Source organism: Octopus sinensis, linkage group LG14 (genome assembly GCF_006345805.1).
Source record: "Octopus sinensis linkage group LG14, ASM634580v1, whole genome shotgun sequence".
Taxonomy (NCBI): Eukaryota; Metazoa; Mollusca; class Cephalopoda; order Octopoda; family Octopodidae; genus Octopus; species Octopus sinensis.
In genome coordinates this window covers 57,982,169-57,997,182 of record NC_043010.1, presented here as the reverse complement: position 1 = coordinate 57,997,182, position 15,014 = coordinate 57,982,169, and the positions used below count along the sequence as shown (strand labels likewise).

At 40.8% G+C, this 15,014-nt stretch overlaps 1 protein-coding gene across 4 annotated transcripts in view; it reads left to right on the top strand.

Moving 5' to 3' along the window:
* The window catches only part of LOC115218762 (putative protocadherin beta-18), a 186,827-nt gene that overhangs the window by 129,038 nt on the left and 42,775 nt on the right, over nucleotides 1–15,014 (top strand). The window contains exon 5 of one of the 4 annotated variants that reach the window (XR_005001946.1): nucleotides 3,851–3,862. The exons of the other annotated variants lie outside the window; for them this stretch is intronic. The gene's annotated coding sequence lies outside the window, so the exon portion shown is untranslated. Of the gene's footprint in view, nucleotides 1–3,850; nucleotides 3,863–15,014 lie in introns of those variants that run through there. 4 annotated transcript variants of the gene reach the window in all.

Sequence of the window (15,014 nt, the reverse complement as noted above, 5' to 3'; positions counted from 1 at the left end):
GAAGAATGGAGTTTGATATAGCTACCCTCATTTGCACCTCTTGCAGTGAGGTAGGTTCATCTGGGACTCTTGACAGGATGAGGTCCAGCTTTGATTTAAAACCCCCTACATCTACTTTGTGCAAGTTCCTCAGACTTTGGGAGAATATTAAAAAGCTGTGTGCCCTTGAAACCCAGGCTATTGCAGTAACTGGTCCTGAAGCGTGATGGCATTGCTGGGATCTTTGGCACTATGTAGTGTTGTCCCGTTCTAGCATTGGTGTAGCTTTCAATGCCAAAATTTGGCACAATTCCTTCCAGGATCTTCCAGATATATATTACTGCATCCCTCTTGCGTCTTCTCTCCAGGGAGTAGAGTCTTAGCTGTTTCAACCTTTCCCAGTAGCTGAGCAGTTGCAAAGAGACGATCTTCTTTGTGAAGCTTCTCTGAATTGCTTCAAGGTCCGCTGATAATTTCACACTGGTGGGTGACCATAGCTGTGAGCAGTAATCCAGGTGGCTGAGGATAAATGTCCGCAAGGACCATCATGGTTTCCTTATCTCTGGTTCTGAATGTTCTTAGGATCCATCCAGCCAGTTGTCTGCTCTTTGTCGCCATCCTGGTAATGTGCACTTGGAAAGAGGTATCATCACTCATGTCGATACCTAGGTCCCTCACTGACTTAGGCTCTGGGATTGAAATTCCCTGTGGACCGGTGTACCCTGTAAGTTTCATATTCAGTTTTGGATGCTGGTAGTACAGGGCTTGGAATTTTTCAGCATTGAATTGCATATTATTATCCTCAGCCCATCTGTAAACTGAGTCCAACTCCTGCTGCAGATGTGCAATATCTCTGGGGTTCTGTATTTTCTGCAAGACTTTTGTATCATCTGCATAGCTCGCCAGAGTGGCTATCCAGGCATTTAAGGGCATATCTGAGAGGGCCACTATTAAAAGCAGTAGTCCCAAGACAGTGCCCTGTGGAACACCGCTCACTATTTGTGTGTTCATAGAGGTGGCTCCATTAGCCACAACTGTCTGACTCCTATTTTTCAGGAAGTCATGTAACCTCTCTCCAAGTTTTCCAGCTATGCCAAAGTCACGCAGTTCATCATCATCATCATCGTTTAACGTCCGTTTTCCGTGCTAGCACGGGTTGGACGGTTCGACCGGGGATCTGGGAAGCCAGAAGGCTGCAGTGTTTCTACAGTTTGATGCCCTTCCTAACGCCAACCACTCCGTGATTGTAGTTGGTGCTTTTTACGTGCCACCGGCACGGGTGCCAGGGGAGTCTGGCAGCGGCCACGATTGGTTAACAAATAGTGAGGGGTTATTAATCTGGACAAAATACTCGATAAGCTCTGCTCCCTGTCAGCACCCCAGGCTAACAATATTACTTAGATTAGTGAAGAACTCCAAGTGGTCTTTCGGTAGAATCCAAACTTAGGGTTCATCACAATTCTCTATTGAAAATACGTGGGTGGGCTTCAAATAAACTGGTTTTTACAGAGAGATATATAAAGAGACAAGTAAAAATAGGGGTCACTATGCATAATTCCTTTATTATAGCCAATCTGGCTTACAGCAAAGCGGCCGGGAATTGGGGATGCAAGGGGTACAAATGCACCCCCTATTACTGAAGTAAAAGCATCAACATTAAAAAATTAAATCATATATTTATATATCATCATCATCGTTTAATGTCCACCTACCATGCTGGCATGGGTGGAACCAATATATATATATATATGTGTGTGTGTGTGTGTAAGATCCAAAGATCAAGATGTAGGGTGCAAGCTAGCTTCAAGCAATCTGTAGTAAATATAAAAAACAACTTTCATGAACAATAGCAGTTTATTGAGATGGAAGGATGTGGATTTTTTGGTACAGAAGTATGATAAGCTGAAATGTTTTTTTTATACATATATATATATATATATATTTCATGGTAGATAACCAGGGTTGTCAGGTATGCAAATAAGGCTACAAGAGTTAAGGAATGGAATAGATAAGACCCAGGCTACATATATTTCTGGATCTTATCTACATATGTAGCTGGGATCTCATCTGCTCCATTCCTTAACTTTTGTGTGTTTATATATATTTATATATATATATATATATATATATAATTTATATCCTTTCATATGTTCTACTGAAGAGGAAAGAATCTTTTATGAGATTAATTCCGAAATTGATTCAATATAGAAATAACGAACTTTTCAAAAAATTCTATCGACCGGCTTCCCCGATTTCAGTTCTTTGTGTTTTTTTTTGTAGCAAGTAAATAATATGTGGAAATTGACGATTTAAATGTCTGTTATCAGCATATTGGCATTGAAATAATTTTCTTTAGCCCTTATATATAAGTTATATATATTTTATATATATAAACGACAGCCACTCCTCAATACTAGCACAATTGATGGACTATTAAGCTCCACAATCAAGAGCCCTTCACAGTTCAGCTTCCTCTGGTACCACAAGTGACCCTTCATCATCATAGTCTTTTATTACCCTTGCCATTGTGTGTAAATAAAGTAAAACCATGAACACACGAAACCCCAAAATATGTCGCTATTCTCAATGCGAGAGACTATGCATACACAGTGACTGTAACTTCAACCATTTACCTCGGACAAGACAAACAATTCATACAAGCAGCACCAGCCAACACCAAACCATACTAAATCACACTTGATAACTTCTCCGCATGTAGCCTGGAATCCTAAAATCTGTTGCTACTCCTAACATAAAAGATTATCCCTTCACTCGTCTTCCAGGGACTCGATGCATTAGTAAAAGCATGATACTAAACCACCACCAAATCTACAGTAGAAACATCCCTTGCAGTGGCAGCGATGACTTTCATCAAAACCCCGAAGTCACCCAAGGTATCTGCTGGGTACAATAGTAAAACCAACAGGCGCAAACCATATAACTATAACCATATTCAACAGTGCAACCATACCAACCCCAGACAACAACTCCTCCCGAAACAAGAAAATCCCTATTTAGCCATGATGAATCTGGCAAAAAAAATTAAAAAGCCTTCTAACTCTCACACAGCACCAACCACGGTTGTTACCCCAGTGCACAACCACACCATTGTTGTCATAGACCCACAAACTCAAATCAATAACATTGCAAAATATACAAAGTCTTTCACACTTCACAAATCGAACAAAAGTATCATATCTTAGACACCTTGCACAGCAAGAGAGACCTTGTAGAATGAGAGAGACCTTGTTAGAACGAGAGAGACCTTGTTAGAGCTAGAGAGACCTTGTTAGAACGAGAGAGACCTTGTTACAGCGAGAGATACCTTGCACAGTGAGAAAAACCTTGTTACAGTGAGCGTGACCTTGGTACAGCGAGAGAGACCTTGATAGAGCTAGAGAGACCTTGTTACAATGAGAGGGACCTTGCACAGTGAGAAAAACCTTGTTACAGTGAGCGTGACCTTGGTACAGCGAAAGACACCTTAGTAGAACGAGAGAGACCTTGATAGAGCTAGAGAGACCTTGTTACAGTGAGAGAGAGACCTTGTTAGAGCTAGAGAGACCTTGTTAAAGCAAGAGAGACCTTGTTACAGCGAGCGTGACCTTGGTACAGCAAGAGAGACCTTATTACAGTGAGAGAGACCTTGTTACAGTGAGAGGGACCTTGCACAGCAAGAGGAACCTTGTTAGAGCGAGAAAAACCAATATGTGAAGCATGAAGTGAAACGTCCCTGACCCCAGACATATTGGATGTGGAATTACATCTGTCAGAATTGACTACAGAATATGAGGAGAAATGAGGAGAAATAGTGATCTTCATCCAAAAGGACCTGGCCCCAAATGTCCTTCTCTCTCTCACTCCAACACAGTGTGTGATATGTCACCAGATATTCCACCTTCGAAATCCCAAGCAAGAACACTTTATTGTACGAGTCTAATATTCAGGGATCCTCAACTGTTCAACTGCCTGCCAAACAGAATCAGAAATATAAAAGGAACCTCTAGTGAAACATTAAACAAAACAAAAAAAATTGGTAACACTAACAAAAATACCGGACTGGTCAGCCATTCAGGGATGCACTCAGAGGAGGTCAGTTGCTACCAACTCCATCACTGACCAACTTCTAGCCATAAAGTGATGACAAAGCCAGAAGAAAATAAATTGAAATGGTGCTCCATCATGGCTGCAGTCCTACCACTGAAACCTCCCAACTACATGGTTCCAGGTATCATGTGTTTATAGATTTTTAATTTATTTACTGTTGGCACACATGATACCCCAAAATGTGCCAGTTTTCTCAGTGCAAGAGACTGTATACACAGTAACTGAAATTTCTCTCATTTACCTGGGACAAATCACGCAATTCGTACAAGCAGCACCAGCCAATGCCAAAACACACCTCTTATGCTACTGCCGCCGCTCTAGCCACCACCACCACCACCACCACCTCTCCCCACCATTTCTATGTGATTTTTCAAATTGCTACCCTTTGTGCAATTTTTCAATCAGTTTGACTGTTTCACTGTGTGCATGTGTGTGTATACATATACACATGCAATATATATATATATATATATATACACACACACATACATACATGTGTGTGTGTCTGTCTTTGCCCCTCCCCCACCATCACTTGGCAACTGGTGTTGGTGTGTCCATATCTCAGTTTGTGAAATGCAATGTTGGAAAGCATTTCCCACCCTACCACAAATGTTAAAAATGATAACAGTAATGAAAGATAGGTGGCACTGCAGTAGCAGGCTGTGGCTGTCATGGCTTCTGATCTTAACTGATTGGAAGTATTATCATGTACATTGTTTTGTCTTGATGTAAAAGATGGACTACAACAAACATTCTGCCCAATACCACAGATTTGCTTGTCAGTTGTTTGACCTTAACCAGTTGACCAGGTCCCTTTGTGGCTCATGATATGTGCATCTCTGACCACGAGTAGAAGTAGTGGGGGAGCATCATAGCCATGTGTTGAGAGGAATTCTTTGGGGTTTTGAATAATTCACTTTTGGAAACATGGGTGTTTCAGTCAACATCCTTAAACAACTCTTGTTCAGGGACCTTTTGAGTGAACTGGGTTACTCGACTTGAAGAAAATTCCAACTGGAACCCATCTGCAAGGTTATGCACTGTTTACCTTGATATGAGATTACCATGTCGCACATGTGACTGTGCTGCAAGTGTCTGGTGTACCCTCATCAGACGGGTAGTCATGATGGGTATACTGGGCTTCGTATATTTGTATCTCAGTGTCACTTTGATGGTGTATGCTGCTTTCTCCCTCAATAATAATAATAATTAATGATGATGATGATGGATTCTCCTTTTAATTCTGATCTAGTAAGGTCTAAATAGCATTTTTCCCTTTTCTGATGCTTTAGTTCTGTTATGAATGTGTCTCGTAAGACTTTAATCCCTCCAACAATATACAGACAAGTCCACAGATTGGACATCAGAAAGGAATGTTATAAAAAAGTGGTTGGCATCACAGTCTGACACTTTGTTTTTGCTCTCAGTTCTTTAAGATGATCTAGATTATCTAGATGCATTAATTCATCAATTCCTTATGGCTTTATAGCAAGTTAGTTACCATTCCTTGCAGTTCTATACAGTTTTTACAAATGTTTCTGCAGGAATCTTCGTCCCTTTCAGCTGAGCTTTGAACTTGTCCTTCTACTTTAGCCAAAGTCTTCCTATGGTTTTCCTTCCGTCATGGAGCTGGACATACTTCACAACTACATACATCTATACAGACAACACACACACACATGTTTATGCAGATTTTGTCAAGTATCTTAAACCCCGCTTTCATCTCTCTGCAACTCACCCCTCCTTCAGTTCACTGAGCCATACTTTGTTTGTACTTAGGGACATTATTAAATCTATCCACCCAACTCAACTCTATGACAACCATTTGTTCTCCTCTTCACTACATCCAACCATTTGTATAACAAGGGAACTTACTATAACAACACATCCTCTCCCTTTTCTCATTCTTATTACTTTCACTCTTTTGTCTAACAAAAGGCCTACGTTATAAGGGATTGAATTAGATCTACTTGTAATTCTTGCACTCAGCATTTCTCATTCTATAATTCCAGTCATCCCCCCCCCCATTCTTGAGCCGCTTGTGACTGGCATCTGTCATTTATTCTCATCTCTATTTCTAGCCATCCCATTTCTCTCTCACCCTGCCACCCTTTCATCCCATTTCTCTCTCACCCTGCCACCCTTTCATCCCATTTCTCTCTCACCCTGCCACCCTTTCATCCCATTTCTCTCTCACCCTGCCACCCTTTCATCCCATTTCTCTCTCACCCTGCCACCCTTTCATCCCATTACTTTCTCAGTCATATAGCGTTGAGTGAACAAACACACCATAAAATAGTCAGGACACTTTATTCGTATGGGTCCCAAGGCAACTCCACTGATGTTGGTACCATTATAAAGTGAATGCTGAAAGATGGAGATTTTCTGAAGACTTTGACAACCTCTCTAGCGTCGGAGTTACCAAGTTCACCCTACAATGTGAATGGTGCCAGGAAGGGAATCCATCGAGAGAAGTCAAACTAAGAATGCAATGTACTACTAAGAGACAATCTTCTTATGTGATGAGGAGGGCAATAGCTCTGAATAAGAAGGGATTGGGACAGTGACCATATATCCATCCCCTGTTAGCTTGGAAAGTGGGTGCAAGAGGACAATGACAGACATCATCATCATCATTCAATGTCCCCCGTTTCCACAGTGACCAGGGTTGGACAGTCTGACAAGAACAGATGAGCCAGAAAGTTCCACCAGGCTCCAGTGTCTGCTTGACCATGACTTCTATGGCTGGATGCCATTCCTAACAGCAAACACTTAGCTGAGTGTGTTTTGTGCATGGAACCAGCAATGGTGAGGTTGCCAAGTACCTTGCAAGATAAGACCCCTTTCAACTGATTGGGGGTATAGACTGGAGAGAGAAACTATGATAGAGGGAGAAGAGACAAATATATGATTTGCCCACCAGCAAAGTGAGAGAGAGAGAGAGAAAGAAAAAGATGTGAGATCCAGATACAAAGTGAATATGAGACAGAATAGGAATGAAAATAAGGAGACAAATGATTAGAGATATGGAGTGATTGATATATATATATATATATATATCTATCTATATAGACATGTTTGTATATCTATGTCTGTCTGCCTGCTTATCTATCTATCTGTCTGTTTGTCTGTCTATTTATCTATATAAAAACTAAACAGATAAAAGAAGTGAGATGGGAGAATAGATGGTTATTCCATTTGTTTACAGCTTTTTCGTAATCCCCTTAAATCTTGGGTGTTGCATCACCATAGTGAAGGCAGGTGGCTTAGTTGTTAGGGCATTTGGTTCAAGATCATAAGGTTGTGAGTTCGATTCCCAGTTGCACAGTGTGTCCTTGAGCAAGGCACTTTATTTCACTTTATTGCTCCAGTTCACTCAGCTGGCAAAAATGAGTTGTACCTGTAATTCCCAAGGGATCGCCCTTGTCATGTTCTGTGTTATGCTGAATCTGCCTGAGGGAACTATGTTAAGTGTCCGTGTGTCTGTGGAAGGCTCAGCTGTTTGGACATCAATTTCACAAGCAGGCTGCTCTATTGATCAAACCAACTGGACCCCTGGTCATTGTAACCACATCAACATCAACAGTATATAAAATATACACATAAATATATATATATGCACCCATATAGATATATAAATATGCCGTAATTCAAGTAACAGACTTCGGAATGTTTCATGGCAGTTCAAACCCTCAACTTCACCATAGAAAGTAAGCAGTTTCAGATTTGAGACAATGGATGTATTGGGGGCCGGTCCCTGCCAAATATATCAACTGAACCCAACCCCTGCCCACCTAGCCCTGGTTTGTGGTATTTGTGTCCAAAATGTCTTCAGTAAAGCATGAACATCACAACATCTTGCATCCTGCTGAACATTGTTATTTACAACTGGCTGTGGTGGTGGTTTAGCCCCTGGTCAGCTGATATTTCAGCCATGATTATGCTTTCTCTTTCTGTTTAGGGGACTGACTTATCCCATGTGGTTTTAAAACAACAGCATGTAGTGACTGGGATACATAACTGCCGTTTCTAGCTAAGTAGTTGTATCATTATTGTTCCTGCTGTTGTTGTTTAACCCCAGGTCAGTACTGATCCAGCAGACCTATGAGTCATGACATTGTAAGGTAACTAGAACTCCATCATCTTCTCTGCTCCTTCATTTTACAATGAAGAAGCATTTAATTTAAGGGAAGTCACAATCAACTCCAGTCACATCTGTAGTTGTTAGTCAGCTTCAGTCACAAATGTTGTAATCAGACAACTATCATTAGTCTTATTCAATCTCCATTCATGCTGCCATCTCAAGTTTTAATTCAGATGAATATTCTCACCAATGTTTGGTATTTTCAACATGAAATCCTAAGCTTTTGAAATGTAACAAAAGAAAATGTTGGTTGTTGGAATTAGGATGTCATATGACTATACAAAAGCCCATAACTGGTTGAAGTGGTCCCTACTTAAAAGGCAGTAGAGCATTTTTTTTTGATAGGGGAGTTTGAGTGATAGACTGACCAAAACACATAAGGGCCACCTTCAGTCTGTGGTCCCTATTTTAAAACCAGTGGTCTACCACATCTCCCATTGTCCTTAGTTAACTATTCCAGTGTGTGTTTTGAGTTCCCAAGACCACATTTATGTATGCATTTATCTTGGTCTTTATTTTAATGACAGTACAGAAACTGCTATGTCTTGAAGGTTTAATGGCTCAAATGACACCCCAACTTAGTGATACAGGAATACTTACTGGATGTTCCATTACATCCTTATTTTTACAGATTACATGGAGCAAACTGTGTGGAATACCTCCGAATGGACTGTACCAGGTGTTCTATGTGGGGATTATATTAAGAGAACCAGAGTCTGTCAATGCTCAGCCCTTGTGGAGGCATGTGGTTTAATGATTTGGGTATTCAGCTCATGGTCATACGGTTAGGAGTTGGATTCACGGTGACACATTGTTTCCTTCAGCAAGACACTTCATTGCTCCTGTCTGCTCTGCTGGCAAAAATGTGGTAGTGTACATATAATTGAAAAAGGCCATCTTCGTCACATTCTGTATCACACTGACTCTCTGAGCACTGCATTAAGGGTACCTGTCTGTGGAACATTCAGCCACTCACATGTTAACTTCACGATTTCATGAGCAAGCTGTTCCATTGATTGGATCAACTGGACCACTCATCACCAGAACCCACAGAGTGTCCCCAGTTATGGGATAATTTAATAAATGTAGAAGTTCAGTTAATCAAACAACTGGAAAACTCCTTGTGATTGAGAATCGAACTTCTTACAACACAACTATGCCTGTGCATATATATATGATGGTTATGATAATGGAGGTTGTCCCCTCATGACCAAGGAAGACTCTTACTGACCAGCAATGCTGGTGCAGTCAGCTTCATTAGGGTTCATATCTGCAGGGTCCATACTTGCACAGCACCTCACAGACCCTCTTCACCCTACTGACATGATCTAGAGACAAGCCAGGACAAGATATCCTGTACCATTATGGATCACAGGCTCAAGAATGTGACACCACCATGATCTCCAGTGCAAAACAAATGATCCCAAAAATATTCAGTGCCATTCCCTGCATATCTGGTTTTATATCAGTAGTGACCTTCCCTTAGGGGCATACTTTGACAAAAGCTAAGGGGTGCCTCACTCTTGGTGGTCTTCTGGCATGCTAAACACCAACCTGAAATTTATATATGTGAATGTGTATATGTGTATGTATGTATGTGTGTGTATGTATATACATATATATATATGTATACATATATATATACATACACACACACACACATACACATCATATACACACATACATATACTCACATATACACACATACATATACACATATACATATATTTATATCCAACTGTATATGTGTGTGTGTGAGTATTTACCCTCAGTGACTTGAGTAAAAGAGAGACTACATGAACGAGATAGCTAAAAACTAAACCAGGGTTTTATTTGTCAACAAAGTTCTTGGATTCTTTAAGGATTACTTAACAGAGAGTGAGAGAGGAAAAGAGGGATGAGAGAGAGAGAGATGAAGATAAAGAGAGATATCCTGATCTTGGAAGGAACCTTACTTGAAAGCAGGCAACATGGGACTGGCATGGTATATATGGATACACAGTTAAATGCTGTGCACCCCCACCGTAAGGGACCAGGAGAGGTACACACAAATCCTGACTGTACAGATAGGTTTCTCATGATGATGATGACGTGTACACCTCACCATTGTCAGTGGAAGGTGACAAATACTTCACAGGACATTTTTCTGGGGTCAATTCATTTCACTAAAATTCTTCAGAGCAGTGCTCCAGCATGACCACAGTCTAATAGTAACAACAAATGGTGAAAGAACTGGTGAAAACCTGGCCAATGTGGGTGGCTGCTGTGGTTTGGGGTTCAGTGCTACAGGGTGGCACCTTGAGCATGTATTTTGTTTACCACAGCCTTTAGTGAATGAAATGCTTGAGAAAGAAATTGAGTGGAGGATCATTTCTGGAGCTCATTTCTGCCTTGGAGCAGAAGACTTAATGAATTTGAGAGAGATTTGGTTGCTATTTTTAGCACCTAATTAGAACGTTTTTACTTGGAATATAAGTTAGTACATGGCACAGTTCATCTCACCTTAAGTAGGGAGCACATCAGGTAAGGTCCACCTAGGTAACACAGGCTCGTGTACAGCATGGTACACCCAGGGTGGGGAGTGGAGGCTGTGGCTGGCTTGGTGGGTTGATCATAAGATTGTGGTTTCCATTCCTGTCAGCAAAACACTTCATTTCATGCTGTTCTGTTCCACTCAGTTGGCAAAGATGAGTTCAGCCTGTGATGGATCAGCATCCTATCCAGTGGGGAATATGGAAACCTGGAAACTAGGCCTATGAGTCTGCATAAGTTGGGAAGGACCCAAGAGTGGTTGTAGGGTGGTACACCAAGGTATATATTAGTAGCCCAGGGTGGCATAGCCTGTAACTCACCTCTATCATCAGCAAGAAAACAAGAGAATTGAGGCGGGCTTATTGAGCTTCTGTCCCCTTCTTTGCACAAGGAGAGCTAAATACTATTATAGCAATGGTCTTTTTAAGACAGTATGGTCATAGATGAAATACCTTTATTCATGACTCTTCTCAGTCACTGTTGACCTGTGGTTAAACAGCAGCAGCCATAACAAGTGGTCCCATGGATCTTTGTAATTTTAAGGAGAGAATTGGGAAAAAAAGAACAAAAACAAATCTATTGTTACGTTAATGTATTTCCTTTAAACTCCTTTTTGCACTTGTGTTCTGCTTTTTCACATCTTGGTATTTTGTTATTGTTATTTTATCCTTTTCCCTGTTATCCCCTTTCTTTAGGCCCCCTTCTGTACTAACCTTTCTCCTGTTCATTTTTTGTTGGGGTCTCTTCTCTGCTCTGCTGGTTCCTCTTTGGCCATCTTTGATAACCCTTTTAGCATTTCCTTTTTTCTCATCATCTTTCTTCATTTTTCTAGTGACCCATACTTCTGATCTCTCTCTCTCTCTCTGTTGGTCCCTTTCTGCCAACCCCCCTCAATTACCACCCACCTGGGTTTATCCCTTCATCAAACCTTGATAAAGTGGGTCAGGTTAACCCTTTATTTACCATGTTTCTGTGATGCTCTGTGTTTCTTTCAATTACTTTTAAATATAACAAAGAATTTAGTAAAACAATTTCGTTATCATTCAGTTTGCGTTAGGAACACAAATTGTGACTAAGGTTTGGTCGAAGATTTCAATTCAGAACTTTTGTAAACAAGATATTTGTACTACAGAGCCAGAGGCAGTTTCAGCCGGGTTGGTATCAAGAGGGTTAAGCCAAAAAGGATTTAATAGAAAGGTGAGACAAGGTGGACTTAGACTGACAGACATCCATGACATAAACACAAGGGGATAAATGAGAGTGTGAGGTGTTTATGCATTTCCCACAGATGCTTGTGGCTCCAGCTGGACAGTAACAGACTTGGACATCAAAACTGTTGGCGATGTTGGTCAGTCTTCATTGACCAAGCCTATGAATGAAGACATTCCATCCATGTCATTCCCACTGCCAAAAATTACATTATCTGATGTGTCTTTTATTCTTTAGAACAGTGGGAGGAGTGATTTGAGGGTGATTTGGTTGCTATTTCTAGCTTGATAGTAAGAGGTTAATGTTTATAATCTACATTAGAAATAAGGGATCAATAGTGGACAGAGTGGGAGAAGTGGCCCTAATGCCTTTCCCACGGGTAATAAGGGAAACTATATTGAGACTGTATTGTATATAATAATATATATATGACTTACTGCAGTGACTGGATTGATGACTGTGATGGAAGGGGTGGTGGTGATGATGATGATGGAAGGGGTGGTGGTGTTCTGGTAGTGCATGCAAACACACACACGTGTGTGTGAAGGCGCAGTGGCTCAGTGGTTAGGGCAGCGGATTTGTGGTCATAGGATTACAGTTTCGATTCCCAGACCAGGTGTTGTGAGTGTTTATTGAGCGAAAACACTTAAAGCTCCACAAGGCTCCAGCAGGAGGTCATGGCGATCCCTGCTGTACTCCACAACTTTCTCTCACTCTTTCTTCCTGTTTCTGCTGCGTCTGTATTTCAAAGGGCCACCCTTGTCACACTCTGTGTCATGCTGAATCTCCCCGAGAACTATGTTAAAGGTACATGTGTCTGTGGAGTGCTCAGCCACTTGCACGTTAATTTCACGAGCAGGCTGGATCAACTGGAACCCTCATCATCATAACAGACGGAGTGCCGTAAGAGATATATATATATATATGTTTATATATATTTATCTACTTCACTGTTAATATTTATAGTTAGGAAGGTGGTGGGAGCTGGCAGAATCATTAGCACGCCGGGCAAAATGCTTCATGGGAGTCCATCTGTTTTTAGGTTCTAAGTTCAAATTCTGATGAGGTCAACTTTGCCTTTCCTCCTTCTGGAGTTGATAAATTAAGTACCAGTTGTGTACTGGGGCCCATAAATCAAGTACTAGTTGCGTACTGGAGTTGATCTAATCGACTGGCCCCTTCCCCCAAAATTTCGGGCCTTGTGTCTAGAGAAGAAAAGAAACTCCTTAGCAGTTTTATGGTTTATATTTCTGATGTTATTACTGTCATCATTCTCGTTCTTGTTATGTTGTTAATCTTGTTGTTGTTGTTACTATTGTCTAAACCCCCACCCATCCACCCAATGACTCTTGTTTATGCCAATGGTGATGTTTCCAATGAAAATATGATTTCCAGTGGGAGTGATTCTGGGCAGAAGGATAGTGTGAATGATCTGTCATTCATGATGATGTTTAACCCCTGGTCAGCCCTGGTCCAACAGATCTGTAATCAAAGGTATTCCAAACACAGCCATCTCATTTTTTTATTTAGTCACAGTATATCTAGGAGTACATTATCTAATGTAACCAACCTGGTTGTTGTTTAGCCCAAGGTAGGTCAGGATCCAACAGATCTATGATCTAAGGTTCTTCTAGTCATGACAATCCTGCCTGTATCCAGTTTGTTTTCTGTTCAGACATTAGTGTATCTAGGACTATACTATTTAATGTGTCTTCTAGTTGTTTAGCCCAAGGTCAGCACTGATCCAGCATACCTGTCATCGAATCTTTTCTAGTTGTAACTATTCTGTCTTTTGTTCAGACATTGTGTATCTAAGACTATATTATCCAATGTGTCCCTCATAGGTTGAGACTATGGAGTATGATTTTGAGGGAGATTTGACTGTTATTTCTAACAAGTCCAGTGATCCCAATAAGGTTCCCTTTCTTATTGGTGTTGGTGGTGGTGGTGATGGTACTTTAGCCCCAGGTCAGCCTCTACTGACTTTGGGATAAATGACATTCCAACTGTAACTAACTAACATAATATGTCATCACACCATCATCCAATGTGTCCTTCCCTTTTTAAAGACGATGAGTGCAATTCAGTGGAGATTTGGCTGCTATTTCTTGTTTGTGTAGAGGCTCCGTCACTTGTTATAATTTATCAGTAGTGGTAACCATGCTTAACTTACTAATATATTGGTTGCAGTTCTACAGTGGTGATAGTTGTGTCATAGTGTGGTGTTGGCTGTAGTAGTGTAGTGGTCAATGTAGTGGCAAGGTAATGGTTGTAGTATTGTGGTATTTCGTGTAGTTGTGGACAAATGACTGTAATGGTGTGTTGGTGACTGCAGTGGTGTGGTGGGAGACAATATTGCAGTAGAGGGGGTAGTGATGTAGTGGTAGATTTAGTTGTGTAGTAAGGGTTACAGTGTTGTAGTTGTAGTGGAAGTGATGACTTTTGAAAATCAGAGTTTTTTCTTTAAGACTGTTGGAGTTGTCGCTATTTAGAAACAGTTCGTTATTTGAAGCTAATTAACAAGAATTAATTAAGATGATGGTGAAGGAATAAGATGAGGGCTGGGGAGGTTGGTAACACTGGTTTTAAAGGGGTTTTTTTTAGGGGGGAGGGAGGAGAGAATGTGATTTAGTGGCTTCACCTGATGTGATTGTGGAGATCAGATCAGAGAGAAATTTTTGTAACTACCTAGTGCCACTGTCACATAGTGTTTACGTGGTGTGACAGCACATTGTGTCACAGATACGAGGGTAAACTGCATGTTACATCGTAAATTCTGTCACATATTGTTACACACTACTGTACAGCATTGACGTGTAACTGTACCTTCTGTCACACATACTGTTACACAATGTTTCCATGATGACAGTGTATACTGTGTGATACACACTACCAAACAGCGTTTCTGTGGAGTAATTGCTTATTGTGGTACATACTGTCACACAATTAGTGTAACTGTACATTGTGTTACACAAACATAATGTTTACATTGTGTAACCATGAACCTGCACAACTGTTAGATAGGGGCAGAGTTCAACTGACC